Source organism: Mirounga leonina, unplaced genomic scaffold, assembly GCF_011800145.1.
Source record: "Mirounga leonina isolate KUSES-001 unplaced genomic scaffold, KU_Mleo_1.0 Mir_82, whole genome shotgun sequence".
In the NCBI taxonomy this organism is placed as follows: Eukaryota; Metazoa; Chordata; class Mammalia; order Carnivora; family Phocidae; genus Mirounga; species Mirounga leonina.
Window position 1 is genome coordinate 39,951,583 of NW_023270825.1, and position 9,965 is coordinate 39,961,547.

The 9,965-nt window shown below is 46.0% G+C and overlaps 1 protein-coding gene across 2 annotated transcripts in view; it reads right to left on the bottom strand.

Annotated features, from left to right (window-relative positions):
• DAAM1 (dishevelled associated activator of morphogenesis 1) overlaps window positions 1–6,285 on the bottom strand; it is a 164,581-nt gene extending 158,296 nt beyond the window's left edge. For both annotated transcript variants that reach the window (XM_034992415.1, XM_034992414.1), the window contains exon 1: window positions 6,165–6,285. The gene's annotated coding sequence lies outside the window, so the exon portion shown is untranslated. The remainder of the gene's footprint in view (window positions 1–6,164) is intronic.
• Between the last annotated feature and the right edge of the window lie 3,680 nt (window positions 6,286–9,965).

Here is a 9,965-nt window from a genome sequence, read left to right on the forward strand (position 1 = left end):
ATCTCAGTTAACAAATACAGTCTAATGCTGGACAGGCTCCAAATGGATTTAGAGATGGCATATAAGAGCATTTCTTTCTTTTTTTTTTTTTTTCCAAATAATTTGCCTATCACCCACATAGCCAAAAGGAGGGAGTTCAAAAGTAGTATCATCCAAATACACAAATGCAACATTTTTAATCTCATGCAACATCTGCTGCTCCAGAAAGTCAGACTTTAAGGAACCATTAACTGAAGAAGCATTTTTACTCTCAATTGGCCCAGCACTTACTGCCCCAGCACTGTTTCAGAATTGAGATACAAAGGATGTTGTGATCCCCCCCTAACTCGATGGAGAGAAAAGAATGTACCACATAGGAAAACCAGAGACAAAGCAATCATGTGGGTGTAAAGAACTAGGCTGCCTGGCTCCCTAACCTAGTCTGCCACTGACCAGTTGCATGACCAGAGCTAGGCAAGTTCCTTAACTTCTTCATGCCTCAGTTTCTTCATTTGTAAAATAGTGATGATAGTACTCAACTCATAGAGCTGTTAGAGGAATCAATGGTTAAGCCCATGTAAAATATTAGGCAGGACCCGGCACAAGGGTCCTTGACTATTGCATCGTACCTTGACTATTAGCATCATGCTGGTTAAGTTCTGTGGTCAGGCTAAGGGCTCTAAGGAGGAAGGAGCAGAGGGGGTCAGTAAAAGCTGAAGCAGGGAAGGGTTCCTGGAATCTGTGGAATCTCCTCAAGATGGATCTGAGAGCACAAGGAGAATTTAGAACCTCAGAGGAGCACCCATTCCAAATGAGGGAAGCCATTACTGCAGAAAGTCACAGATGGTTATAAAAACCAGGAGTGCTTAAACATCAACAAGGAAAATAAAGGTCACCAAAGCTGAGTATGTATTGGGTAACCTCAGATTAACTGCAGGGGAGGGGGGACGCAGGGAGAGGCCTCCATATACTTGCTGCAGTGCTCATGGATTAATTAGTGTTTAACTAATTTTTAGACCTGGGTGCTATGAATGCAAACTCACTTTGAAATACTCAGTTCCCTCCTCCTGGAACAGTGGAAAGGATGCCAGAAAATGAAAAGGCAAACTTTTTCTTTTTCCTGCAAAAACAGCCTGCTAGAGTGGAATATAGGTCACCAAAATCAACTTGCATCTCATCTGCATCTGTCCCTTTCAGTGGGGTACTAAGTGGTGGCTTGGAGGAACCAGAGGGGCAGGGAGGCACTTCAGATCTCTATCAGCTGCCCTCAGCCACTCTAAACACAATCTACAGAAAAAGACAGTATACTTGCTAAGCGAATATAACCTCAAAGGAGGTATCCTCCACCCCAGCCTGCTCCACCGACCAGATGATACCCCCAAGCCACATAGAGAAACTGCCCTCCTTATCGATTTCTTAAACAGTACCTATGCAATCAGTTACCTCTAAACAGCTCTCGGGAAAATCACCAAGAACAGATTCTGTGAGTGTTTAGGATGCATAACTCACTTGGAAGATTTCCTCCATTACCAAGTTAGAAATCGTAATGCCAAAATAAGTGACAGTAGTCCACATCCCTTATTCGGAGAAGAAAAAAATTCACAGAATAGAAAAATTTCCGTTTTGACTGTGCCCTCTCTAGAATTTAAACGAGTTTGCTAACCTAAATTGGCAAAGTTGCTTTGTTTCCTGCAATAGAAGGAGAGCCTTAAAACTTGGAAATACCAGGAGCATGAGATGAAGCCAGGGAGGGCCCCACAGAAGTTACAAGCTCTGTGATTATTTTCCTGAACCAAACACCTAAGGCTCTCAGTGGTACCAAGCTTTGTTGGAAAGCTTGTTTCCCCTGATCCAACAGCTGTAACTTTTTAAGTGATTTCACAGAAGACCTCAAGATTCTCAAGCCAAAGCCACTCTTTATAACATCCCCAAAATATTTACACAATGAAACACTTTCAATCTTAACATCGTTTTGTTTGTAAACACCTTATTTGTTCTGATGACCACAGTACCAACACTAAAAGCAGCCTTTTAAACAAAGTAGCTCAAATAAAACCACACACAGACACACAGGCATTCTTAACACCCAGAGCCTATCCACAGAGCAAGAAAGCCAGGATTCAAATTCCTTGGCACCTACTCACTAAGCTCCTGTAAGCACCACCCAAGGACATGACCCACTGCACTCTCGCTAGTATCGCACCTCCTTACTAATTTATACTTCTAAAAACCCACAGAATCTGACTACTGATAACGGAATGTTACAAATATTGGACAAATGTTTCCTACCCCCATTTCTTCTCTCACATTAGCCACATGGGACAACTGATCCTGTTTTTGGGTAAACTCCACCCCAGATGAGAGAGCCATTGCCCACCTCCTCTACCCAACTGGTGCCTCAGGTACCAGAGGTGGCCTGGCAAAAGCCTCTAGTTATCTTTCCCTTGGTGTGTCTGTGTGTGCCTGTGTGTGTGTCTCTTCTGTCATACACCTCCTGGGAAAGTTATCTGGGTCAAGGATAGTACAAGAGAAATCTAGAAATACAGAAGTATCTGCTTTGGGGTAATAAGAATTGTATTAAGAACTGTAACAAGAATTTTAAGAAAAAAAAAAAGTCTAAGTGAGTGAATGTATTCCAAAAACAAATGATTACAAGGGCACCTGGGTGGCTCAGTCGTTGGGCGTCTGCCTTCAGCTCAGGTCATGATCCCAGGGTCCTGGGATCGAGCCCCACATCAGGCTCCTTGCTCAGCGGGAAGCCTGTTTCTCCCTCTCCCACTCCCCCTGCTTGTGTTCCCTCTCTCGCTGTCTCTCTCTCTGTCAAAAAACAAATAAAATCTTAAAAAAAAAAACAAACAACAAATGATTACAAAATACATCTATTTCAAACACACGGGAGGCCTTTTATACTTCAAGTTATGTGCTACATGGGAGTTTTCATTTATGCTGTGATGAAACTACTTCACAGAAAGCTACAGGAATATTACAACTGATGCCAGAACTATCAATGGAAAGAATGCAATCTTGAATCTCCAATCATGGTTCTACTATTGACTCAACAAATATTTATTAAATACCTGCCAGTGATCAAACACTAATTGCTAGAGAGACAGGGAAGGACAAGACAAAGACCCTGCCCTCAAAGACCTTAGGGGAGTGGAAAAAAAAAAGCCACACATTAGAACTGTCAGAATTATAGAGACACAAGAAAAATTGATTAATTGAAGGAGATTTTCAGTCAATGATAAGTTCTAGGACAAAAACAAAGAGTGAGTGACAATTTCTGATTCTGTTTCCTCATGAGGATGTAAACACCTACTTAAAACAAGATGATGATTGTCAACCACCTGGCACTCAGCATCCCCAAGCATTTACCTGAGCACGAATGCACATGCATAGACACTCACAGATATAGCCTTTTCCCCCTTAACTGCAATATCTGTGATAATCCACCTTGGTATGTAATAAAAGTAGAAGGTAAACAAAATATTTGTGTAATTCAATTATACTTAATGCAATTAAATTACAAATAACTGCATTCATCAAGAATCTATAAAAAAGCAAAACCTAAACAATTCTAAGACACAAGGATAAAGAGAAGTCCAGATAGAGGGATAATACTAGTGATATTAGAAATATTTTTATAGGGGCGCCTGGGTGGCTCAGTCGTTAAGCGTCTGCCTTGGGCTCAGGTCTTGATCCCAGGACTGCCTTGGGCTCAGGTCTTGATCCCAGAGTCCTGGGACCGAGCCCCGAATCGGGCTCCCTGCTGGGCGGGAAACCTGCTTCTCCCTCTCCCACTCCCCCTGCTTGTGTTCCCTTTCTCGCTGTGTCTCTCTGTGTCAAATAAATAAATAAAATCTTTTTTAAAAATGTTTAAAGAAAAAAGAAGTATTATTATAAAGAGGATTATGGCTGCCTTGCCCACTTTGAAGGACTGCCACGAGGAGCCAGGCTATTTTGCCAGTCAAAGCATACAAGTAATATTAACCCAAAGAGATATTAACCCAAAGCCACAGTGTCAGAAGCTGAATTTAACTCATCTTCAGATTATTTTGAGAAAAGACAATGACCAAGTCCTTGTAGAGTCACAAGATTCTATACCGCGAATCAACTTTGGGAAACGCTCTCTATCCCTCCCCCACATTACTACTGACCAAGGTCCCCTGAGGTAAAAGGTTAACCCCAGGGTGGGGTAACCAGCAATGACAGAGTCCCAGCAGGACCCAGGCCTCCTAGATCCCTGCCCAATCTGCTTCATTCTCAAGGACCTGCATCCCTCAGGCAGGTGGCGGGCTTTTAGATTTTATGAGAACCACAAGGGATGATACTGACTTCCATAATTCAATTTCAGTCATTAATTGTCCCTATAAACTTTCAGAGAGCTGCACCTAGAGCAAATTGAGGCCCTTTACTGGTGGCCAGAGAGCTCTCTTCATGCAAAAGAGAGGACACGCCCTCCTTGAGAAAGCTGCCTCTAACACTGTCAGGTATGTTATTAGGAACAGTATGCATCTAGCCTGAAAGGCAAAGATCATTCCATTGTAGTTTTCAGAGCTTGCCTCAGGAAAAAGGCTCCAAACTATGACTTCCGGAGAGGGGGAGAGTTCAGGTACGGGCACACGAGAGGAAAAGGGGTCTTGAACTGTGTCCAAGCTACTTCTAAGAGAGTGGCGAGAGGCCTGGGCCGTGAAACGGGTGAAGGAGAGAGAGCAGCTGGGCCCGGAACGAGCATTTGACCACACCTACTGGCCACGCCCTCCCAGCTGCCCGCAGAGCCACATCGAATTGAAACAGCAGTGGGAGCAGTTAAGATTCCGACGACAGGAGTCGCCATGGCAACGGGATTCATCTTGCAGACAAACTCCGCTTCAATTCACTGGGTCCTTCTCCAGGCTCAAGCAACTACCAACTCAATGAGAGCAAAACGGTCACGGGTAGCATTTGCTCTTGTTGATGCTCTCCTGCTGGTGGAGATGGGGTGGGGGACCGAGTTGGAGGAAAGAAAGCGTAGGTATCTATTCCTGGGCCCACTAAAATATTTGGGGGGGGGTGAGGGAACACAACACCCCAACGCCAGGCCGTGAGCAACTTGATAAGAGCCATTCGCAGGGTTTGATGAATGAATGAGTATACGAAAGAATGAGAGTGCTAGGGAAAGGAAATCCAGAGGACTTTATGGAGTTCTCGGGCCTCGAGCGCGTCTCAAGTACAAGGGCAAGCCCATCACGAGCGGTTGGATTTTCGACACCAGCTGGTGCCTATTGCCCAGCCCTCCTGCCTCACAGCGAGCCTTATCATCTGATTATTCGACACCCCGCACCGCCTTACCACCTCCCAGCCCAGGGCTCCGGGCAGATGCTTCGCCCCCGCTCAGGTGCTCTGTGTGGAGCGAGCAATCAGAGCAGGGGGAACCAAGATGCACCTTTCCCAGGCAGAGAGGCGGGAGCGCTCTGCGGCGCCTCAAACCCGCTCCGCAGGCGGCGCAGCCTCCACTCACTGCTGTCCGCCAACACCCCCATGCTCCTTCCGCAGCGCGGGTTTCCCTCGTCTCCTGTGAGACCTTTAGCTTCCAACTTTCTTGGAATTACAGTCACCCCGTCCCTTTCGAATAAAGCTTGAAGTGAGGGCTGCAAGGATGTTTGGGGTTCTGCTCGGACGCGGGCCGGCGGCTAAACGAGTCCCTCCTTCCCTGTCGCCGCCTCCGAGTCCACCACGCCTGCCTCGGAGCCTCCCGGACCAGCAGCTCCCTACCGAGGCAGGGCCCCCAGCCGAGGCCACGACGCCCCGGCACCCCAACGCCGCAGCCTCGGGAGCCCACAGCAAGGCGGCGAGTGGTACCCTGCCTGCTCTTTTGGCATCCTAGCGCCACAGAAAGAAAGGAGGGAGGGACCCCTGTCCTCGGGGGCGCCTTCCTCCGGGCTCGCCTTGCTTTTCGCCGCGCTTGCAGCCATTTTCCCAAACCCAGCTTGGCAGCCGGGAGCTGTCTAGGTCCCTTTCCCACCCATACCCAACCTGAAGGACGGGTTTAATATTTACCTACTGGCCCTGGGGCTCAGGAAAGGCAGCGGGAGGGCGAGCCGCGAACCCAGCGCCGGGCCCGAAGAAGCGCGCCCACCCCGGCGCCACCGCGCGGTGCTACTTAATGAATGAGTGCGGCGGGCGAGGCGGCACGTCCCCCTTACCTGAGCAGCTCCTGCATGCTGGAAAGGCGGCTCTGCGCTCCGGGTACAATGGGATCCGGTTAAACAGTTTCCTTCACAGCCGCTCGTAGGTTACCAACTCGCAGGTGACATCACCCTCTCCTCGCCTGATAGGATACAATGTGGCGCCCACTGCGCATGGACTCCCCAGCCGGGCCCGCATACCCCTGGGAGTTGTAGTCTGGGTCTCCCAAGCACAGACGGGTAGCTACGCTAACTGGGGTTCGAAGAACTACACTTCCCGAAATATTCCTCGGCCGCTCCGTCCCCTCCCTTTGGTCCCGCCCCCGCCGGGACCCGCCCCCTCCCCGCCCTCCAGCCTTGCAGTGTTAGCGGTGGTCGTTCAAGAAGCCGAGCTGCGGACAGCGCGGGCGGGGGATGTGGGGGGAGGGCACCCTGCGGTCGTGCCCTTTGACTTGACCTCCACTCTGCCCAGTGCGGGCTCTGAGGGCCACCAGGGGTCCGGCGCTGGTGCGCACGGGCCAGGCAGTTCTGATCAACCCGGCTCTTGGCCCCAGCTGGAAAGAGAAGATTAAGCCTTTCACTGCCGTCCTTGCGCGTAGAAACTAATTAATAGGACGCACTGGTTTCTGGGTTAAAAGCCGCCCTGGAATTCCCCCACGTCCCCGAGGATGAGGCGATGCCGGCCCCGAAGAAGAGAAATCCCTGTGTGCCCCACTTAGTACAATTCATCTTTCTGTCCTCTTTCCTTCTCCCATTTAACGGAGTCCGGGTGACCAACCAGAACGCAGGGAACAGCTTAGTTGGCTGAGCTGACAGAATAACGGACGCTGTCACTAGTAAAAAGGCGGCGTAACAGGCAGTCGCTGCAACCCTCCATCAGGGAGCCTGCTGCTGCTGCAGAGATAGTACTATCGCGCAGCCATGCTTTTGTTCTTCCCTGCAGCTGACTTCCCGCCCTGACGCTCTCAACTCCCAGGAAGACGACGTCCTTGTCTGAAGTTTTAATAAACGACACATATATACACGTGTACTTTTAAATCCACAACACTCTCCCCTCATTTCCCATACCTTTCTCTCAAGTATTTTTTTTTAAATGACCCAAACCAAGCAACATCGTGCTGTTCGAGAATGCTGTGATCTTAATACAGTCAAATGTTGAGTTAAAGGTAAGCAAAAGGTGTGTAGCAGAGTTCTGACCCTTTAGGAAGATTTTATTTTCGTATGTAAAATTTTACCGTGACATTTTTCATTATTCAATGAATACCAAGTATTATCAAAAATTAACACTGAGAGCAAATCTCCAGGTGTCTTTTTAAGTGAATAAAAGAAATCAATGCATCTAGTTACTCCAGTTGTAAAGGTAAATGATAATGGTACTTGATGTATCTCAATCACAAATAAGGATCAGCTCACACCCTTATTTCCACTAGCAAAATCTCTAGAAGACTGTACAAAAAAGTTCATGATTAAGATTTCAAACAACTCCACCTAATTATTGGTGGAAAGCTTATCACTCTTATTTTTTCATTTCATTATGCAACACTAACTTGGGTTCAAGAGAAAAATATTCACAGAACTGGTTGAAGATCTCAGGGGAGAGAGAGAGATGCTTTGTTTTGCTGAGAGAGGAGTTTTAGTGCTGAATTCTGATTTTCTTTTAACAAGCCTATTCCTTACAGACCATACACATTTTTCTCCAGTGAAGGAAGATAACTTTGAATGTTCTGAGCTACTCTATCCATTTCAAATATTGTGTTAAATGGAACCCAGACAATGCAAATGTTCCCTTGGCCATCAGATCAAGAGTATAACGGGTGATATTCTAGTTAATGGGTAGGCTTAATGTATTGCAGCTCATTGTGGAAAAATATTCAGAAAGAAACTTGACCTGAAATGATTCTAAAGGCTCTCCAGTTTTATAACTGTGTAAAGCTTTTAGATGGAAACATAATCAGTAAGCCTGAAATTTATTGAGTCAATAAATTGGATGTGGAGACTCTATAAGGCAGGGCTTATCCTTATAGATAAAAGTATATTATTGAGGTGCACTCCAAGGAGTAACTTTATAGGACAAATCACTTTACAGCAATTTCTCTTGGGTCTTCAGCAATGAAGGAGAGGATGGAGCCTGCCTGCAGAAAAAAATTCCACTCTCTATAGCAATTAATGTTATAGGGATGTGCCATGTTACACAGCTCCTTTCCATATGTAAAAGACATCGTATACGGTAGACTCTAAGCACAAAAATGTGTGGATGCGCACATGTGAGCTGTCCTTCCTATTCAATAGATATGTCGATAACATACAGAAAGTAAGGTGTTATATTTGGAAGCATTTTTCTGTAAGTGGTGATGGATTTGAACTGATCCCTGCACATGGTTTCATTGGTAACCAGGGGAAACAAAGATGGCTCTTCAGCAGCAGAAAGGCAGTCTGTGGACGTGGGACCAGAGGGAGATTAACAACTTCTATCGAGACAGAAGGGAACTGTCTCTCTCTTCCTCTCTATGAGACGCATGCACATATATTCATATACACTCATTGTGTGTGTTTGTATTTAATTCTAAGTGACTAAGTAGTCTCATGAGACATCAAAAACACCCACTCTGTCTAGCTTAATTTACATGCTCAAAGGGTTTCTTTGCCTTTTTTCTTTTCTTTTTTAAATGATTGCTGTTATTCTAGAATGATCTTATGAAAGACCCCGTCTTGCCCCATAATCGTTGCCTATTAATTAGGGAACTGTGGGACTACTGAGAATAGATTTAATTGACCATCTACAGGTGGAGGAGGGGGAAGGTGTCTTAGGGTATTTTGCTAATCTTTCAAAAATAACCTCTCTCAGTTCTGGTTACAAGGTTTTACTCTACACCTTGGGCTTTAGATAAGGGAGGAAATGAGATATAAACAGAGAAAGAATTTTAAGTTTGTAGCTTTGCATGTGTTTTCACACAATAGCTTGGTGTTTTGCAACAATTGAGGTTATGTGCTGAGCCCAGGTTTGGGATCATGCCATTTTACCACTTTTGAGCAATGTGACTTTGCTTATTCTGTGTTGCTTACTCCCTCTGAGCCTCGACTTTCTTATTCTTCAAATGGAGTTAACAACAAAACCTACTTCACAAGGTTTTTGAGCATTAAATTAGATGAGACAAATACGAACATTTCTGCCATTGAAAATTCAGATGCTGATTCTTGTTATCATGTGCAGTTTTCCCCTGAAGATTATCTCAAATGTCAACCGTAATTATGAAACAGTAAAAAGCTAATTTTTAAAAAATTTGTTCTTAACAAGAAACTATTAGAAATTATATAGCAAGCACATATTATCTCACTAAATTGTAAGTAGGCAAAATGTACTTTGGGAAAAAAAAATGAGAAATCCAAATTGAACAGTGCTTGGCCTTGGCTTGTTTTCAGATCCATGCCTTGTCCTTCCCCACTGCCCCAAGCTGTCGTCACTATCACAGGCCATCTGCCCCCGGCTCCTGAGTGGAGAGAGGCCCTGCTGAGAGGTTGGAAGCAAGAGCAAGCGTGAGCCCAGGGTATTTCTCCACTTCCACTTCTCCACCACTGGGTGATGTTTCTGGCAAGGGCAGCAGCATTTCCCATGTTGGGCTGGTCCACTGTGGTTCCAGCTTCTTCCAGTTCACCTCAGCCTCTGTTAATGCCACCTTCTCCCCTTGTCCCTCCAGCCTAGGGGCAGAGGGGGCTTCCTGCTGTTGCTAATCTCTCATTGCCTGTTTGGCTTCTCAGACTTTCTATCACCCCATGACCAATTCCCTGTACTGTATTATGTCTGTTTTAAATACTTAGAAT